Consider the following 6367-nt stretch of genomic DNA (forward strand, 5'->3'; position numbering starts at 1 on the left):
TCCCATATACTAAACTGATTTCACAGCCAGTGATTGGGTCATCTCCCAGAACTTAAAAACTAATGCTCAAGTGCAAAATCAGAAAAGGAATGGCTGGGTCATAGGTATGGCCTTCTGAAATGACTAAGCGATTCACATTCTCAGTGCCTGGAAATTGTTTCCTGGTAAACTCTCTAGAACCTGTCTTTTGGGAATTAGGCCCATTTTCTGTGTGGAACTTGGCCTCCCCGTGCCTGGTGTGCCCTGTCACTTCACTTCCAGCCTATACTTGGCAGGAAAAGGGAGAGCCATTGCCTCTGGAAAGGTTCAACCCCTGGGTATCCTAGATGCCCTCAACCACGCCGCTTGTTGCTCCCAGTAGGCACCTGCAGTTGTAGCTGCCCTTGCCCAACTCCTTCGTCCTTTGTGTTTTTGGGGAAGGCGTAGCCTGTTCTGATGATTCCCGTTATTTCCACAGAATCTTCATGTACCACTGAGTGACAGGACACTACGTAATCTCCTGCCTCCTTCCTCTTCCCCACCTGCCCCTCCTTTCAGACTCTGCACTTCCCCAGGCTTCTTTTTCAGACAATGAAGAACTGATATCTCCTCTTAGGCACTACTTTTTAAGAGCAAGGTCCCCTCAGATACTTGGGGAATTGGAAAAGTGATGCTGGATATCTTGCCTGCTCTACCATGTCTGGAGTCCATAGTTTGGGATGGTTGAGCCTCTCTGGTTCAGTTTCCTCATGTAAAAGATGGGAATAGTTATCCCCGTCTGAAAGAGCAGGCCTTAGTTTCAGCTTACTTGCAGTGACACACAGGCCAAAAATTCTCGTTTCACTCCCCCCACCCCCAACCCAAAGAAGTTCACATCCTCAGAGGACAGCAGGGGAGTTTAGAACTACTTGAACTCCAGCCCCTGGTGAAGGCATATCCTGCTCTTTTGGGTCTCCAACCACATACTTTAAAATAGAAAAGGAACTTGGAGAAGCATGGCAACCATGACTAGGGCCCAGGGGCTAGTCGGACTTCCTTAGCCTTCCTAGGACTGGGTGCTCCTGTGCCAGTGGTCCATACCAGCTGCCCATGTTGGGGGAAGAGGGCATAAATATTCTAAGGAAAATATAACAGATGAGTCTTCTCCCCCGCCTCTCAATAGTTGCCTCTTCTAAAATAACTGGTGGTTTTTAGTTCAGCATGTATCCTAGGCCTTTTTCCATGTGTTTTAATCCATATTTGTTTACCTCCGGAGAAGTTATAATAGACCAGACTCTTATGGGCATTTGACTTGGGCAAATCAGAAATACTGTCGGAATATTAAAATTGTATATTGCAAGCAAAAGTATCCATGCCATTTCCAAATGATATGTTGTTGCCTGGAGTTAGACAACTTTAAAGCTGTCATGCCCAGTGATTTGCAAAAGCTGTATTTGGGGCGCCTGGGTGGCTCAGTTGGTTAAGCGACTGCCTTCGGCTCAGGTCATGATCCTGGAGTCCCGGGATCGAGTCCCGCATCGGGCTCCCTGCTCGGCAAGGAACCTGCTTCTCCCTCTGACCCTCCCCCCTCTCATGTGCTCTCTCTCTCTCGTTCTCTTTGTCTCAAATAAATAAAAAAAAAATCTTAAAAAAAAAAAAAGCTGTATTTGTAATTGCTACTGAAGAGAAATAAACCATGTAATTTTTAATAACCTATGGATGAACAACTATCGTTTATGTTTGGGGGGTTTTTCCCTTTCCAGACGATTCGGTGATTTGTACAGGTATTATATATTATTATAGTTTAAAACATTTAAAAATTCTTATAAAATGTATCCACAAGTTTTAAAACTGCTAATGTTAGTGGTTGTGATGAAAAACATACCTGAACCTCAGTAACTTTAGAAGAGCAGATATTATGGAAGCCTGTGAAAAACTTTTACTTATGAAACAGCATGCTGTTAGTTTGGCAGGTAACAATGAGAAAGTAATCATGCTTAGAAAATATAAATAAAATGACTTTAATATTACACAGGAGTCATAGACTACGTTCTCTGAAATGTGTTCTTCAATTTTACTTATATGGGAAAATAAATAGTAATACTGCTCCCTGTTGTTCTCCATAGGTGGGTTATAGTTTTGTCTCTGGTTTTTGGTTTGGCTGCTTCTATTTCAGTGTTCTTTTTGGAAATACACACTCATGCACACAGTATTAGGATAACATATATACTGTAAATTCCCATTTTTCACTTCATAATATGTGATTAACATCTTGTCCATGTTGGCTTTTCTGCCCTTATGTGGTCATTTTTAATGACCACCTAGGATTCTCTCTTACGGATCAATGCCATTTTACCTATAACCTATTGATACTCACCTAGGTGACTTCCAATATTTTTATTATTATAAATAAACGTTGTGGAGGAATATCTCCAAGTTTTCTTCTTTGGATTTCTTTCTAAAACTGTAATTTCTGGATTAAAAGGTAAGTTCATTTTCAGGTCTGATGAAATTGACTCCAGAAAAGCTATATGAATTTCAGATCCATCCAAAGTTTGGAAATGTGAGTTCTCCAAACCCATTTCCATAATGGATCCTATTCTTTTACAGGCTTTTCCAACCTTACATAATCTTGAATTGATTTTCTAGAGACATTGAGCAGTTCAACACTATTTATTGACTGCTCATCTTCAGTTTCTTGCTTAGTGTTGGCTCATGTCCTTAGCTTCATTTTATTTTTATTTATAATTTATTTATTTTGTAAGTTTCTAGTTTTATTGTTTTATGTCAGGCAGGGTTTGCAAAAAAGATAAGCTGCAGATGGACCCAGGGTCTGTGTTTTGGGGTTCCTGGGGTGGGGAAGGAGGTCAGTAAATGGGTTTGGGGGAGAGGTCTTGGGCTCCCGGACACCTGGGCACAGGGTTCCTCTGGAGCAGAGCTCACAGGCCTCACCCAGACCTCTTAGCAGCATGGACAGGCCCAGGATGGGGAGCAAGAGCGGGAGGACCGACTGGGCCGTTTGCTGCCCGCCGCTCCCCACTTCCCCCAGGGCTGGCTGCAGCAGTCAGCGCTCTGGGGTGTGCTGCGTAGGACTTGCAGTACCTTTGGTTCCTTAGCCTCATTTTAACTGCGGTGCTCATTTTATAATAGTTGGTCATAGAAGTATTACAGTATCTTCTTGATTTATGTGCTCTTTGTCATAAGAATCTATATATTTTATCTCTGTTTACAGCAACAATGAGAACTATACCTAATGGCTTTTTTCACTTTATAACATATTATTCCACATTAATATGATTCCCTTTCTCATTATTTTGGAGCACCCTCTAAAACTTGTCCACGGAGGGATTTTTTTTGAAGTCAAGATTTCATAAATTCAAACTTTTAAATAAGTTTTGTCTGCTATTGGTGTCTTGCATTCTCAACATTAAAATTATGAAACTCATGATTTTTTGAACTTTGATAGTTTAAATTTCATATTTCAATTAGGAATACTTACAATTACACACAGATATGTATTCATTGCAATATAGGAAGTAAACATCTACTCTTACTAGCTGTCCAGAGACACCATCAGTTACCCCGGGAGGCCCATTTCTTTCTACCTCTTGCAGATTGTACCATTTTCACATACTAAATTGTAACATAATATTAGGACTTTACATGTTTTTTTCACAACTCAGAACTAAAATATTTAGATTATTGTAGCTATTAAAGACACGAGTTCAGCTTCAGTCTGCCTTTTCACAAAATGTTTGCCTCTTTATGCTACATAAAATTTACATTTGTTCTAGCAACAGAACAAAAAAAAAATGTGAAAATATGAAAGTTTGTGGAGATTTTGCTTGGAATATTGTACCATAATATACTTCATCTTTTTATTGAGGAAAATGATTTGTACTTCTTACTACTCAAATCTTTTAAATTATTATTCACTGAAGTCCAATAGTTCCCTTCATACAGGCTGCACATTTCTTATTTATGTCTAGATATTTTTTTCTCTGAACATGTAAACCTCTGGACTATATTGTCATCATGAATGTAAGGGGGGAATTTTATTGTTAAAATATATTTACCAATAAAGATTTTCACTGTGTACTATTCAATAAAGAGATAGTCACAAAGCATCATGCTCTTTATAAAAATGCCAGGGTTTGCACTTAAAGTTAATTCCAAGAGGAGGGGGTCTTCTTTTGGATTATATTTTTAGAATTTTTCCATTTTGTTTAATGTTTATATAATATTCCCAAGCAGACCTATTTTGCAGCCCAAGAGAAATCTTGCTGATCACGGAAGTGACATTTTTTTAATTGTTGGCCTCTGTTTTCAGCTTTTCTTAAATGTTTTACCTATGTTCATAAATGATGTATCTGTGATATACATTTGTTTGTGGTAGGTTTATGTCAGTATAGACACAGGCTATGATTAAAGCCCACTTTTAAACCCTGTTCTTAGGAATCATAAAAACACCTCCAGGGAGAAGAGATTGTTTTGGGCAGCTCTAAAGGAGGGGCCGTAGAGGCTAATGGTCACTGAATCTAGAACTGTAAAGGATGGGACCTCTGATGACACTGGGAAGGTAAGGCACAGCTCTTTGCTCTGCACATGGGCGGTTCCATGTTGTCTCCAGCCTCCTGAGCTCCATGCGGGAGACTCCAGCCTTTATCCTTTGGACACCTGGTTCTGGACAGAGAACTGGAAAGGAAGTTTGTGCTCTTTTGGGTTCTGTGGAGTTTGGTAGTCAGAAAGAAAAAGAGTTGTAATTGGATTGCAGTGGGTCGTGGTCACAATCTCCAAAAGCTTCTCAGTTGGGTGTATTAATGTGTATAGTTTTGAGCCTGCCCAGGACTTACCTTCAGAGAAAGGCCTTTGGGGATAGGCTGTGCCAAGTGTCTGCTGTTTTAAGGTGGAGGAAAGGGTATAGGGGAGAAGATGAGGACTGGCATCCAGCAGAAGATGAGCTGTGATCGCCCCTGTCACTTTCTTTGAGGAAAGCTCTCTATATGCAGTAAAATGTATGGGCCTCGATCCCAGAAGGTCTCTTCTTCAGCTGCATATGCCAGGGAGTGAGGCCAGCGATTGTGACTAAGGAGAGTTGTTAAAGGCTGTCCCCTAGGAGCTGGGGCTGTGGGGTCTTGGTAGTCTGTAGTGAGACACCGTCAAGGAGCCTGGACTTTGCAGTCAGTCTGGTCTGCTTACATGTCCAGACTCTACCACTCAACACGTTTGTGAGTCTACACAGGTGACTTAAGCATCGGAATCCTCGGTTTCTCCCTCACTAAAAAGTGAATGACAGCAGTAACTACTTTATGGGGTTGTTGTAAGATTTAAAAGTAAAATACGTAAGTTCATTTATCAATCAATAGATGTGAATCAGACAGTTTTGTAGTTGATAGGAGTTATTTGAAAATGAAACACAAAACTCTGTTGGAGAGTGATGTCACCAAGATGGTGAAGTAGGGGATCCCGCCGCCCCCAGTTGAGATCCACAGTTACACAACTTATTCGTGAATAAAACCAGCTCCGGCAAAGCTCAGGTGTCCACTTACCAAATTCAGCAACAATGGAAAAAAACAAACAAACCTGAGAATAACTTTTCAAAAAGAGGAGAACAGCTTCAATTTGCCCCCTGATTCCACCTGCCCTGGCTGGCACTGCTCAGTGCCCATAGGGAACTCCCAGCCAGAGATGGTTCTCCCTGGGAAAGGAAGAGCCAGGTGAGCACCTAGCTTTCTGAGCCTTTCAGGGCAGCATGCAACGGACCTACTTTGGTTTTGCTCCACCCAGAGACTGGCAAAGCTAAGACATGTACAGATGGCTAGGAACAAGGCCGAGCAGGTGCTACAGTGTCAGTAGATGGCGGTAGTGACCACAGTTCCCAGGGACCTGCCCTGCAGAGGACCCGGACAGCTCTGGTCACTGGAGAAACCAGTGGCCGCTCAGTACTGTAGTGATGTGAAAATGTCCCCCATACTCGTCTCACCCTGTCAACGTACATCTGAGCGTCTGCATGTCTGCCCAGGTGATAGTAGACCCAGGCGTAGTTACCCCAGGTGGCCAGACTTGAGGTTTCCGCTTGATCCGGGTGCTCCCGCTGGATCAGCTCCTCCACCTGGCGCAGGCGCTCCAGCGCTGCCTCGCTGTGGCCATTCAGGTGGTTTACGTAGGCCAAGAAATTGTACATTGTAGCTTTGGACTCCATGTTTAAGTATTCAATCTGGTGACACACTGTATCTTCTAGATCACCTGAGACACTGTCTTTCTTAAGTAAGTTCCAGGTGAAATGGCATTTCAGCTGTGGAAGGGTTTTCTCCAGAGAATCCTTGTTGACCTCACTGTGGAGAAAATAAACCCGGTCACTGTGATGGCGCGACTGCTAAGCATTGCACCTGGGACGCAGTTACAGGTT

Source organism: Leptonychotes weddellii, chromosome 6 (genome assembly GCF_054177405.1).
Source record: "Leptonychotes weddellii isolate Sample4059 chromosome 6, ASM5417740v2, whole genome shotgun sequence".
Taxonomy (NCBI): Eukaryota; Metazoa; Chordata; class Mammalia; order Carnivora; family Phocidae; genus Leptonychotes; species Leptonychotes weddellii.